This window comes from Apteryx rowi, unplaced genomic scaffold, assembly GCF_003343035.1.
Source record: "Apteryx rowi isolate R43461 unplaced genomic scaffold, aptRow1 scaffold_263, whole genome shotgun sequence".
NCBI lineage: Eukaryota > Metazoa > Chordata > Aves > Apterygiformes > Apterygidae > Apteryx > Apteryx rowi.
In genome coordinates, this window is record NW_020449008.1 from 209,789 (window position 1) to 224,669 (window position 14,881).

Consider the following 14,881-nt stretch of genomic DNA (forward strand, 5'->3'; position numbering starts at 1 on the left):
TGTCTTTCCAGCAGATATCGGGGTGGTTGAAGTCCCCCATGAGAACCAGGGCCTGGGATCGTGAGGCTACTTCCAGCTGCCTGTAGAAGGCCTCTGCCACTTCCTCTTCCTGATCAGGTGGCCTGTAGTAAACACCCACAACAGTGTCCCCCATGCTAGCCTGCCCTTTAATCCTTCCCCATAAGCTCTCGACTCGCTCTTCAGCCACCCCTAGGCAGAGCTCGATACATTCCAGTTGCTCTCTCACCTAAAGAGCAACTCCTCCACCTTGCTTTCCTGGTCTGTCTTTCCTAAAAAGCACGTAGCCATCCATGACAGCACTCAGTCATGCGAGCTATCCTACCATGTCTCTGTAATGGCAATGAGATCATGGCCTTGCGACCGCACACAGATCTCTAGTTCTTCCTGTTTGTTCCCCATGCTGCGTGCATTGGTGTACAGGCATTTCAGAGAGGTGATCGAGCATGCAGGTTTCCCGGGAGGGGTAAGAGTCGTATTAATACATCACTGACAAAATAATCAGAACACAATCCTATAAAAAGAGTTCTTTTAAGCCAAACAAAATACAAACTTCTGGCTCAAGGTCCAAGATACTTAAGTAAGAACCCAGAACTTTTGTCTGTAAGACAGGGGCACTGAAAGTTTAGAGGTCTTCAGAATTTAGATAAACTCATCTTTTCTAATACTCTAGTTAGGGTGATACAATATCACATAGTATGCCAAGAATTTATTATTCAATTTCAGGATTTGGATGCAAGTTACTATCTGAGTTCATTCAGCTTAACACAGATAACCAGTAATTCTGTATCAAGTTTTAGATTCTAGAAAAAAATCAGATGAAATCCAAGAATTTTAAAATACATTTTAAAAATAGATAAATCACCACTTGCTTCAATATTTAATTTTTAGTAAGCTGGCTTTAGACAAAAAATTATGTTTTTCCTTTTTCATTTCATGTATTTGATATGCCTATGCCAACTCCCTTAAGAAATTTGTCTTAAAAAAGAAAAACACTCAAAAAGGAAGCCAGCCAACTGGGAAGTAAGATTTAAAAGTGTCTTTTTAAGCTGATATAGTTAATTTTCCAGCATTCTTTTTAATATATATAGCTACATAAAGCAGTTAAATTCTTGGAACTGAGTGATGGTGAAATATGCAAGAAACATGACTTGCATTCCTTTCTCCTCTAGGACAGATAACGTAGCCAGATTGAGATTTTTCACAGTACTCCCAATTTAAACATGTAAACTGACTCCGATGTAAATGCCTAGGTGCAATATGCCACTCTTTGCACATTCCAATAATTCTCATGAGTCAGCTCTACTTCCTAGCTACAAAAAACAGCTCAAATGCATTCTAGGAAACAGACCCATGCCTTGAAGACCATGGAAGAGATCCCTGGAGGACTGTAACTATTTTAAAAACAAATTCATATATATATACACTCTCATTTTCTATATGAAAGCACAGGATAGGCAGCAGCTAACCCTCAACAGAGATGAGAAACAAGCAGTGTTCCCTGTTCAGAACTTCCAGGCAATTGGCAAATAAGGGATACAGCATTAATAATACTGTATTTATATTTTGAGGGAGGAGCAGGGGGAAGTCAACCACAACCTCATTCACATTTCTTCAAAAAGACCATGAGAAGCCTCATTCCAATTGTCTCACACCTGAACAACCACACACTTGGAAGAGCCATCACAACAATAACAAAGCAATCTAACARTAGCTGTGAATTTTAAATGGCTTATTTCTCCCCATTGACAGGACTAGATACTACCCAAGTCAATTGCTATTGCATTAAAAAGTGTTTCACAAAATTTTTGCCAAAGTAGGGTTGGGGGGGGGGGTGTTGAAAAAAAGATTACAAATTTGTCTCAAACTGTTCACTGAAACAAAATTCAAAGATTTGTGTGATTCATTTTTCCTTGATGAATTCAGAACACTTTTGGAGAAGCATGTTTGTAAGAACTTCAGTTCTTTAAAAAATTGATTTTAAGAACAGTTTTTCTTGGTATTTTTCCTACCTATTAAATTGCATTACAGGGAGTATTCTATCCAAATAAGATAGTTAACACAAACTTTTTAAACTTCGCAGATGAACTAATAACATCATTCACAATTCAGAAGTTCAAATAATGCTGTACCAGTATCATAGCCTTCAAGATTATTCAAAAGTAGTATTGTATCTACATATATGAAATCTGAAATGCTGCACATGCAAAAAAAAAAAGTCACACACTATAAAAATGCCTTTATGTATACTTAAAACATCGAAACATGTTTGACTGTTTCCATATTACCTTGCCATAGAGTAAGAGCTCTTGGAAATGGCAATAAAGCCTGGTAAAATTAATATTGCAAAGCTAGTAATTTTCTTCAACAATGAACTGGTAAACATTACACACTGAAGTCAACACAATTTGCCTTTGATTGCACAAAGGAAAGAGTGTTTCTACAACATCCAATAACACAGAGAAGCAAAGATGCTTCCTATCTAGCCTCTTTTGCAAGAAAGAGGACAAGGGCAAGAAAGGACAAAAATATTTAAGATTTCCAACTGCAGTTTTAGTACCACCTTTATTTTCTCTAGAGTAAGTTAAAAAACGAATTAAAAAACACACACACACAACCAGCTAACTGGTTCCTCAGAGAAAATGAGCCTACTTCATATTTTATTACATTGCTTGAATCTAGAGTGAAGAAGCTATAGCTTGTCTTACATAACTCTAAAATAAATCTAATATTAATGTATGATACTTGTTTTATCTATTCACACATACCAGTTTTTGAACTGCTACTGACTTGACAACAATGATTAAAAAAACACACCACAGATTTTACAACACTTAACTCACAGGACTTATACAGACTAGAAATCACATAATAGCCTGTGTTGTTCTCTGAGATGGGGATGCTACAAGCCAAAAGAGAAAAAAAAGCTGCTTGAACACTGATTTGTCTAGAAGATTTCTTAGCCAAATTCTAACCAATTAAGGTTCACTTACATATCCTTTAAAACTATATGGATTGCCCCTTGATCTTCTCAAATACCATGCATGTTCAGGAACATAAAGGATTTGGTCCTAACTTGTGAAGAGGCAAGACTTCCATGTTATTTACTAAATGGACTTTCACCTCTCCCAGTGTGAAGTCCAGTTAAATTAAGAAAAGTACAAGGGGTTCTGTGATACTGCCAAGCCTGCTTTCTTGCAAAGATGTACTCTGCTACCCAATCTGTGTACCTTCTGCAAAGATAAAAAAACTAGGTGAAACAACACTTTGCTGAGAAGAGCCAAGAAAACAGACTGGGCAATATCAGAAAACAAGAGTAACAGGAGGATCCCACTAACTCAATTCACTGATTTTTGTGGCAGAAAGAACAAATGTGCTAAAAGAACACAAGGAAGCAGTTTTTCCAGTTTAGAAAATAAGAATTCATAGAGAACTGGCATGGTTTTCATGTATATCTAGATTTTTCCTGCAAGGAAAAGACTGACATTTCTAAAAATCGCTTTAAGTGTTCTTTTCAGAAAAGTGACTGAATTTTGGAAATTAAATTTTGAGTTGGAATTTATAACTAGTTCTTCAAAAGCTGGTTTAACAATAAAATGTTAAAGATGAAATTTAATCTCCTGCTAGGAGATTCCAGAAGTTATTTAGCATTCACTTTTTCAACACAAAGCATTTAAGTTGCATAAATGTATAGTGCTGATAAATATTCTTAARTTACTTGCAATTGAAATTTTAGAAGACAAAAGGTAAAGGCTTTTAGCTTCTTTATACTTAGAACTTACAAAAGTTGGAAAAGGATATCAATTCTATCTTCTGGTTTTCACACATTAAAACAGTTTAAACAAACATTCAAGAAAAAAAATCAGTACACAGACTTTCAAATTTGAGTTCCAGTTCATTTTAAATGTATTGCCTATTCAATCATGCATTTAAAATACGTATAAAAAAATCATAAGCCTAAGTGAATTTTCAATTCCTTTTACTATAAAAAGTTTAAGAGTACAGTCTCTAGATAATAGCATTCAATCTTACTCAGTTGTATTTCAGCAGCTCATGTAGCACAACTTCAGCTGTAATCATGAGCAACACTGTTGTATTTATACAGACTTCTCTTTTTCCACATTTTATTACAACCTGACTGGTCTTCGGCATACATGGGTTTATTAAAAAAAATAAAATCCCAACACACACACAAAACACACATACTTAAAGCTTCTTTACATCCAGCATTCAATTTAGAACTTAATTTTACAGAAATTATTCACGGCACCACTTATCTCAATCCTAGGCTGATCAATTTCATGGTCACTTTATGATGGTAAAAATTTGTGCTGCTGACAAAGAGATCTGTCCTTCTCCCACGTCCCCAGTCACTCATCCTCACCCACCAATTCTATTCATGAAACCAGGTGCTAAGCTTAAGCTTTATCCAGCTGCAAATTAACCCCCTCCCCCCMAAAAATATGTTTCTTGCTGGACGAGGGAACCATCTCAGGTCACAGCACTGTCTCATAAATCATGCCAACACAGAACAGGTAACTAGAAGAAACAGCTGAGGATCAGGGAAAGAACATGATTTCCCCTTATGGTAGCAGTACAGACTTGTGTTGGTTTTGAATTGCTTTATCACAGTGAGCAGAAGTGGCAACAAGTTTGAGCTAGTTAAACTAGTTACAGGATGTTATGTTAGCACAAGAGGAATAAGCAAGTACACATTTAACAAAAATCAAAATCTTGATAAAGTCYAAGACCCTGAAAGAGGTAAAACAAACTTTTCTTTGCTTATACATAAGCAGTAGGCACACAAGTAATCAAGAAAAATTAAATTTGTGCATTTGGGGACATAAATCAAGCCCAGTTAATATCACTGAAATCTGGTTGCGTGAGTCACATGACTGAAGAGTTAGTAAATGGTTATAACCTAGCTAGAGGATTAAGTGGTCAAGGAAGGAGTTGTAACGCTTCCGTAAAAATAGCCGTTACTTGTTTGAATTAACAGCTTTAAAGTAAATGTTCTGTGAAATGTCAGTGTTCCAATAGCTCATGCACTGGATAGGTACTAACTGGCATCTACCGCAGACCACTAAAGCACACTAACGAACACAGAACAATCAGCTCCTTCAGCAGCAAGCTGTAATGCAGAGAATGCTGCATTATTGTGGGGCACTTTGGTCCCCATCACATACACTGAATGTTTCATTTTGTCAGTTCTGAAATTTGCATGGAATTTTTACAAACATTATAGATGACAATGTCCTAACTAAAAGGACACACTGCATCCAATACAAAGGAATTTCATGCCTACTCCATCTCAGAAAAGAATGGATAATAGAAGTAAAAGAGAGATTAGTGTACACAAGTCATGAGTTGACTCAGTGTGTCTCTAGCATCAACTGAAACAAATCGGCAATCTGAAAGTAATATTAACTTGAAATCATGCAAGACTTTAATAGCTGTCCCAAAACCACAATTAGAAAAAAAAACAGAGTAACTACAGATATAGTTATATGTGAACTGGAAAAGAGTGAAAGTTCATGATAATGAATGTAACAGAAGCTAGGAATGACAAACTGATGAAAGGAAGCAAGAAGTCCACAGAAGTTCTAGTGGTAGAGCTGAATATATTTAAAGCTCCTTTATTGTCCTTGTTATAACAACCTTAACAGCAATGCTATTATTATTGATACATCAACAATTTAACATAGCAACAGAAGATCCATGAGTGATGACATATTTAAGAGGCACAAGAATTTGGTCGTTTCACAGTGAAACATTTTTCCCCTCAAACCAGAAATCAAAAGGACTTAGGAGTCTGAACAATCACAGCATGATCAAACTATACTCTTGTTCAATAATTTTAAAATACCAATTGGGAGGCTCTGTATACCATCAACATTAACTTTTAGGAGTTCTGAACCTTCAGAACCTTTTTAAGGTTCTGAAATAATACAGAAGTTCCAGAAGACGAGAAAGGGGAAAAAAAAAAGTCACATCAGTATTTTAAAAGGGACAGAATTACATCATTTACTAAAAATAAATCAACTAAAGTTTTCAACTAAGATGGCACAATATAAGCAATCACTTAACAAGGATAACAAGCTAATAATAACAAAAGTAGTTATATAATTAAAGAGAAAAATCAATACAAACAACTTCTTAATGGCATCCTGTTTTCATAAGGTCACCATTTTTAATGATAATGACAATGCTGATTAAATATGTTTCAGCACGGCATTCAACTTGCCATCACAAAATATTCAGATTAAAAGACAGAATGATACAAGTTCAGTCTGACATTACATTATTTTAAACTCTCAAAATACAGAATCAAGAAATATTATGAAGCAGATATGTATCTGGTGAGACGCTGCTGAGCTATTTAACATTATCATCAGTAACCTTGAAAAAGACCAAGATTCACGACTATCTGCTGCACAAGCAATTTAAGAAAAAGGCTGAGGAAGTAGTAAATAAAAGAGAATCATTGCAAATGCTATTTGAATTGCTTGCTGAAATGAGCACAAGCTAACAAAATTCATTTGTAATTCATACTGGGCTGTACCAAGACAAAGTTTAACTTTTCTGTTTCATWAAGATGACCCACTATTTTAAGCAGCAAGTTTGAAGAAGAATTCTTAAGTTGAGAGGAATACTCAGTTAAACATGCTCATGCAGTTCTAGGGTATATACAAGGTGCTATTGGGTAGGCAGCTAGAAGGATATATTATCTGTATTATACAATCAGAGAGGGTATCCTGTTTCAGACAGCAGGACTAGTCAGTCACTTGGACAATTAACAGGGTTGGGGTGGATTCTAAATTCTTTCTACTTCCTAAAAGGGGAGCTTGTTTTGTAGCTATTTCTCAAATTCTAGTAGGCATTAATTCACAGAAGTCCCGTGGCTTGTCTTTTTCAGCTCAGACCAGATGATTACAAATGGTTCCTTCCTGGATTAAAATCTATCAATAATTCTTTTGTATTTGTGTTGTGTACTATTACTAACTGAATGATGAAACTATTGCTTTAAAAATTTTAAGAGCAGTAACAGTTAAAAACTGTTTATGTGAAATTATCTCTTCATATTTCTACAGAATGTTAATGTGTGCTCCACAGATAAAAAGCGCCTAATAGTTTTAACTATCTCTGAGACATGCTCCTGAGGATATAAAATAAAATACAAGAGAAGATGACAAGGAGGAAACACAGCAAAATAGGGAATTCATTCCAAATTTGCAAACATGTTTACCTATCCTGCAGATCACGTAAGAGCAGACCTTTTCTCACAGCACCTTAAAAAACAAACAAACAAACAAAAGAAATCCTTGTCATATCTTTAGCATCTATGACACCAAAAGGGGTAACTTCATTATAAGTGATATAGCCAGTTTAGCTAGTATCAGCTACAACTACCATAACTTAAAACCGGATTTAATTTTTATTGTTTCTGAGAGAATAACCTGCACTTTTTTTGGATGACTACCTTTGCAGTCTAACCTACAACGTAAGAGTCTCCTTTTATTGATATAGATGCCACCTTCCCATTGAGATGCACTCGAAAATAACTCTGTCCTTCAAGATTTAAGGTATTTTGCTCCCACATTCTGGAAATATCCTACTTCTGACTCCAGTTGCACACTTACTAGAAAGTAAATATTAGTAACAGACTACTGAAGCATATTTCTGCTCAGATGTAGTAGTATCTCTGAAGTGACTCAGAGACTATACCTGCAGAAGAGATACATATATTTTTTTCCTTTGAGCTTGAAATTAACACTGAAAACATTTTTTTATTGAAGATAGTAAGAACAGGCACAGTTTGAAGTAGAGAACATCAACTTTAACGGGAAAGCGCTACATTGGAAAGCTCTTAGAGCTGCCATCAAATTCATTCTTAGGCCATCAGTGATCCAGTAACGGTACAGAACATGCTTGTCTGTCCATTTAGGACTCAGTTTGCTAGGACAGTATGACAGTTTCCTTTGGAAATTGGTACTTATGAATCAGAGGTGATAAACTGTGATCAGCTAATACATATAGGTTGGTTGCTCCAATTAAATTAGCTTTTAAAAAGAAAAACTCAGCTCAAGGCAAGAATGGCCCTGAAAGTTCACTAGAGCAAAAGACCTGCTAGTGGAAAGCAGTCTGGGAAACTAGAAACAAACAAAACCCACCCAACTATACACACACACACAAAAATAAATTATACCATGGAAAAAGGAAGCAGGTTATACACACTTAAAATAACAGGATGGCAGTAAAATATACYCAATTTAGTGTAAACTAATGAAAACACCAGTGGCCTATCATAACAGTGGGCCAATACAGATACCAAAGATACAGTAATATTCYCACCTGCAGGCATAGGAGTTTCTATGAAATTTAAGTGCTYGAAAGAGAAACAGCTAACTGCTTGATTTCTTTATTTCTCACTGTATTTGCATCTGAATGACAGCAATCTTAATATGAATTTTATGAATCTCCTAATACACAAAGGTTAAAGAAAACTTATTTAAGGGAAATGGTAATCCAKTTTCAGTTCTCGCAGCTAAAACAGAGTGCTCATATTTTGAAATGGAACGGACAACTCAACACAGCAAGAACTTAGGAAGTCCATTCAATTATGTTCACCCTAAAGCTTATCCAAGCTGTTTGTGTTCAAGCAAAGTGTGACTGTACATTGACCAGTTTAGATTACTTCAGGTAAACAACTAAAAGTTTTGAAGCTTTTGTCTGTAACTCTTAAGGGGATGCAGAGAGAACCTTAAGACTTTGGAAAAAAATTGCTTTAAAAAAATTCAAGGACTGAGAAAACCAGCAAGACTAAGTTGATTTGATACTGTATAATCATGTGGTCCCATTAAAAATGAAGAGTTGCTTTAACATACCTGTACCTGTTTGTTGTAGATTTATCATTTCTCTTAACAGAAAAGAAGYGTTATTCCATTCAGCAGTGATTCAGATATTTGTCAATTTGCCAAGAAAACGTCTATTAAGGAAGAGGACCAGAGGCATAAGTCAAATCAAAAAGACGTCTGCTTGTCCTGTGACTCAGGCCAGATGATTTATTGAAATCTATACTTCACATTTCCCCCTTTAAAATTAACACGTCAAGGATATCTGCTCCCCCCTTTATTTTATTTATAAACTCAGAAGAAGAGAGCACTAGCTTAAAAGAGTAATAAACTATGGCTAGGCATTTGCTATTGAGAACAAATAAAATTCTTACTTCAATATTCACCTACCATTTCTATGCTAATTAAGGTCTGTGCAAACTGACAGTTGTTTTTGGAAGACAGAAGCTCTGGCTACGTTCAGAAAGCAGAGGATGAGATGCTAGTTATCAAAGAACCCTGTTAGACCTTTTAAGAGCCCAGTCAATACATATCTTTTGTTGTTACAATCATCAAATGGCAATGCATCAGTCTGATATGTGGGAAAGACACATTTACCATCATACCAAAAAAACCCCCCCACAGATTTATGAGTACTACTTGTACTACTCATGTACAAAGACATAATAATGAGATACAAAGAATATTACTCTTCTGCAAAAAGACACTTCACAGTGAAGGTTACAGGACCATCGCATTCATCTGGTTTTAGTATTAGTAAACAACCCACTACTTTATAATCAAAAGCCAGGAGTTTGCAAGTACATAAATCACAATGGCTGTGAGAAGAAAGATATTTAAGACACAAATGTGAACTCCTTTGAGTTCACCGCATCACTTAAAAACTGGAAAYGTGGCACCCCATTCTCAGGGTATCTATTTTTATTCTGCATTACTAAGTTTGTGTCAAAAGACCACATAAAAGAAAAGAGCTTTTTTAGTTTCAGGAAACCTTTGTCAAAACAAATGTTTAATAATGATCTGATACACCGCTCTCATCCTCTCCATTTTTGAAATTATATTGTAATGCAGCTTATTATTCAGTGGTCCAGAGTATATGATGAAAGACAAAGAATCTCATTTAAGGTTTTTGGGCTGTAGATGCTTTGGAATTCTTAGTTTAGAACAGAGTCCTACATAAGCARGAGGGGGTTAATAACAGACATTGGCCCCAAAACCACCACTGCAAGATACAGGTTACCAATACTGTCAAAATATTTACAACATGTTGTGTAAGCCAAGACAGTTTTTAAATATTTGCATATTATAAAAAGCTGAACCAAATCACACCACTCAAAGTCTCAGAGGCATTTTCTTTTAGCTTCAGAGCTCATTACTGTGCAGTGTTACTCACAATATCCGTGCTAACTCTATCCCCATTTACTAATTAGGGCTGGGTACCTTCTCAAATATTGACACATCCTGTCCACTAAGACTCACAGGATTTGGCCACTGCATGCCAGCACACAGTGGCTCAAGCAGAATCACTCGCACTCCAAAGACTGTGCATCAAGGCAGATTATACATCAGCACCAGAGAAGTGTTGACTGTTCTCTTGCCCCAAGCAAGCAAGGTTCCTTGAACAATAGCAGATGAAGGAATGACTTTCAAGTCTTGAGACAAATTTGATTATGACTATAGACTGGGTGCTAACCTTTTCCCCTCTCAGGGGCACAACAGCTTTTTTACCATCAACTTCAGATTGTTCTTCTCACACTCAGTGAGCCAACTAGCCAGGCAGCACTCATATTAAATACACCATTCCACCTAACCACAGACTCAGAATATTTAGCTCTGTTTACCTCAGTACAGTTACATCACTGTTATTTCCTGCTTTCTTCCTTCTCATGTTCCCAGAACAATTCATCATTACCTTAAGTCAAGTCAAAAATCAGTAACTCAGTTTTGTTGAAAGAAACAACCCCACTTTGTGAAGTTTATTAGATTAAGACAGAATTCAAATTAACCTCTATGCCACAAAAAAAAAAAAATTGTTCATCTCAGAGACTAGTCTTCAATTCAAGTATTAAATATAGGCATCATTCAAAGTTTCAAGCAATCGATAATTAACTAATCTTAGAATTTCTAAGAAAAAGCAGAGATCCCAAGAACCAACAATGCATCTAAAATGGTACTGACAATATATTAGTTTATAGGTGTGTTTGAACACATCCATGGAAAAAAAAAAAAGGAAATTCAAATCTTCACCTTCCATTCTTCTGGCTCACCGTAGGAGAATAAAATGCAACTTTTTAAGGACTTTTAGAAAGTCCTTACATTTAAGTAATTAAGTCTACATTTAGAAAAGTGCATACCATCTCAGGAGCAGAAAGCTACCTTTTTAGCCAATTTATATTACTCCTATGGACTCATACAAGCACACTTACTTCTTGAGTAGCAGTGCCTGTAAGCACTTTTAACCATTGGCACTGCTATAAGAGACAGAATGCGAGACTTCTGGGTTTACAGACTACCATTTTAAGTCACACTGACATTTAGGCTTATGTTAACCACAACTGAGGAAGCACAGAATTGCCATAAGGACATCTTCGGGTTAGAGATCATTTAGGCAAACTTGACACCCACAAATCCATGGGCCCCGATGGGATGCACCCACGAGTGCTGAGGGAGCTGGCGGATGTCATTGCTAAGACACTCTCCATCATCTTYGAAAGGTCATGGAGAACAGGAGAGATGCCTGAAGACTGGAAAAAAGCCAATGTCACTCCAGTCTTCAAAAACGGCAAGAAGGAGGACCCAGGGAACTACAGGCCAGTCAGCCTCACCTGCATCCCTCAAAAGGTGATGAAGCAGCTCATCCTGGAGGCCATCTCCAAGCACGTGGAGGAAAAGAAGGTGATCGGGAGTAGTCAGCATGGATTCACCAAGGGGAAATCACGCTTAACCAATCTGATAGCCTTCTATGATGGAATGACTGGCTGGGTAGATGAGGGGAGAGCAGTGGATGTTGTCTACCTTGACTTCAGCAAGGCTTTTGACACTGTCTCCCATAACATCCTCATAGACAAGCTCAGGAAGTGTGGGCTAGATGAGTGGACAGTGAGGTGGATTGAGAACTGGCTGAATGGCAGAGCTCAGAGGGTTGTGATCAGCGGTGCAGAGTCTAGTTAGCTAGTGGTGTCCCCCAGGGGTCAGTCCTGGGTCCAGTCTTGTTCAGCTTCTTCATCAATGACCTGGATGAAGGGACAGAGTGCACCCTCAGCAAGTTTGCTGACGATACAAAACTGGGAGGAGTGGCAGATACCCCAGAGGGCTGTGCTGCCATTCAGAGAGACCTGGACAGGCTGGAGAGGTGGGCGGAGAGGAACCTCCTGAAGTTCAGCAAAGGCAATTGCAGGGTCCTGCACCGAGGGAGGAACAACCCCATGCACCAGTACAGGTTGGGGGTCGACCTGCTGGAAAGCAGCTCTGCGGAGAAGGAGCTGGGAGTGCGGGGGGACACCAAGTTAAGCATGAGGCAGCAATGTGCCCTTGTGGCCAAGAAGGCCAATGGTCTCCTGGGGTGCATCAGGAAGAGTGTTGCCAGCAGGTGGTGGGAGGTGATTCTCCCCCTCTACTCAGCCCTGGCGAGGCCACATCTGGAGTCCTGTGTCCAGTTCTGGGCTCCCCAGTACAAGACAGATGTGGCACTACTGGAGCAAGTCCAGCAAAGGGCTACAGAGATGATTAGGGGACTGGAGCATCTCTCTTATGAGGAAAGACTGAGAGAGCTGGGCCTTTTTAGCCTAGAGAAGAGAAGGCTGAGGGGGGATCTTATTAACGTGTACAAATATCTGAAGGGAGGGTGTCRAGRGGATGGAGCCAGACTCTTTTCAGTGGTGCCCAGAAACAGGACGCGAGGCAACGGGCACAAACTGAAACACAGACGCTTCCATCTGAACATGAGGAAATACTTTTTCACTGTGAGGGTGACAGAGCACTGGAACAGGTTGCCCAGAGAGGTTGTGGAGTCTCCTTCTCTGGAGATTTTCAAAACCCGCCTGGATGCGATCCTGTGCAACATGCTCTAGGTGACCCTGCTTGAGCAGGGGGGTTGGACTAGATGATCTCCAGAGGTCCCTTCCAACCTCAACCATTCTGTGATTCTGTGATCTTTAAGACAGTAGTTCACTCAGTTCTAGAGAAAGAAAGGCTACAAATCACGAATGCCATCTCATTTGTCAGCTCAATATTAACTACTGCTATACACCCTCTTCAAAACAAAAGAAAAAATTTAGCAAAAAAGTCACTACAAAACAGTTTTGTCTATCTACACATTAATAAGCTATTTCATTACTAACTATATTTATGCTATACATCTTTCTTTAAACTATGTAACTACACAAGCTTGGAAGCACTGGTACACTGAATAGCCATGCTAGTGTTAATAATACAGAGGACAAGGTAACACTTGCACACCTCTCTTGCTTTCCATTCCTTAGCTGTGGTGTTGAATGATCAGAGATCACTAAAATGATGCTGCATTGTGCTAATTAGACRTGCCCTGTGTGCTAATACACGTTACCATTTAAGCTGATTCAGTCATAATTGGTAGAACATAACACTATTATCTTTGAAGGCAAATTGCAAGTTTGACAATAAATAATTTCAGACACATACAGGTATGAAACAACAAGCACATTATCCCTCAGTGTGAGTGACCTTCCTATTCATAAAAATAATTAAGAAGTTTTGTCTAAAACACAGTCAAACTGCCTTAATTTTACCTCTCATCTTTAAGCAGAAATACAAGACCTTCTCCTCCCGCCCCCAAGGGAATGAAGGGGTGTTTTTATACTGGTCTTACAACAGTCATAAGAGAATGACCTTCTTTTTGTTGCATTGAGCCAGAATCTTCACTATGTGTACTGTAATCATACACTGCCAATGCTTTCACCTTTTCAAAGTTGTGAGCTCAATAGCCCTATCTTCAAAAAGAGGCTGAACAAACTCTGAAATTAAATTCAAAGTAACAGAAGGGATAGGGTCCTCCCATAGCGAGAGAAAACTGTCACACTGACAATCTTTCAAGTAGACTGTTGTGAGGTCATGAGGCACAACAGAGGAAGATAGAAGTGTCTAACACATCCTGAGGTTCATTTTTCACCACAGTTTGGGTTGTGAACAGATGATAAAGCTTACTAAAATAATTACAGGGGATGCAAGCAAGCGTGTACTTGTTTCAAATTATCCTAGCTAATTCATAGTTTTAGTCAGAAAAATGGGCTACCAACTGAACATTTAAAACTGCAAGATCACACTTAGTTTTCAAACACACAGTTTAAAAAAGGACAGTGAAGGCCACTAGCAGCTTTCTGGTCTCCCTCATTGCTAAAGCAAATGGACAAAACCTCGAAAGACTGAGCCTATCAGCTCCTGAGTCATTTTAAGCAGAAAGAGCCAAGCAATGGGGAAAGATGGATACAGCAGGCCACACAGACACTGTAGATACCCAGTCTTTCTCTAACCAGGTAGCCTCAATCCACATAGAGTGACTTCTGTTTCCCACACAGATGTTTCACTTTGTGAGAAGGGGCGATTCTTTCCACCAGCCAAAAAAAAAAAAAGGGACATTCAAGAGAGAAGGAGATGGCAAGACCAAGCAGCCTGGCCTATCTGTGTCACTGCTAGTACTCAGGAGACAGCAAGCCGTTTAAAACCGCACTTTCCCTCGCAGAAAGGCCCCTCCCTCGAAGTCAGCATTCCTGCCATCATGTAGGCCCACGGGATTTGAAAGGCAGGAGGAAATCCCACTCACTCAATTTTAGGTCTCCCCCCCTCCCAAAAAAAGCAGTCGTCACCACCACCACCGAGTAGGTCACCAAACTTTCCCGAGCAGCGAGCTCTTCCCTCCTACAGAAACTGAGCCTCCCCAGCCGGTGTCGTCATCGCCCGCAAGCCCCAGCCCTGCCCTGCTCCGCCAGGCGCCGCGCAAGGAGAGCTTCACCTTCCCCGCCGCGAGGCGCGCGGGC

General features: G+C 38.5%; 1 protein-coding gene across 8 annotated transcripts in view; it reads right to left on the reverse strand.

The window, feature by feature from the left end:
- PACSIN2 (protein kinase C and casein kinase substrate in neurons 2) overlaps positions 1 to 14,881 on the reverse strand; it is a 72,341-nt gene that overhangs the window by 56,969 nt on the left and 491 nt on the right. For 5 of the 8 annotated variants that reach the window (XM_026067821.1, XM_026067819.1, XM_026067820.1 and 2 more), the window contains exon 2: positions 7,265 to 7,307. The exons of 1 other annotated variant lie outside the window; for it this stretch is intronic. The gene's annotated coding sequence lies outside the window, so the exon portion shown is untranslated. Of the gene's footprint in view, positions 1 to 7,264; positions 7,308 to 8,903; positions 9,005 to 11,695; positions 11,712 to 14,881 lie in introns of those variants that run through there. 2 more of the 8 variants (XM_026067812.1, XM_026067814.1) reach the window with 2 other exon arrangements.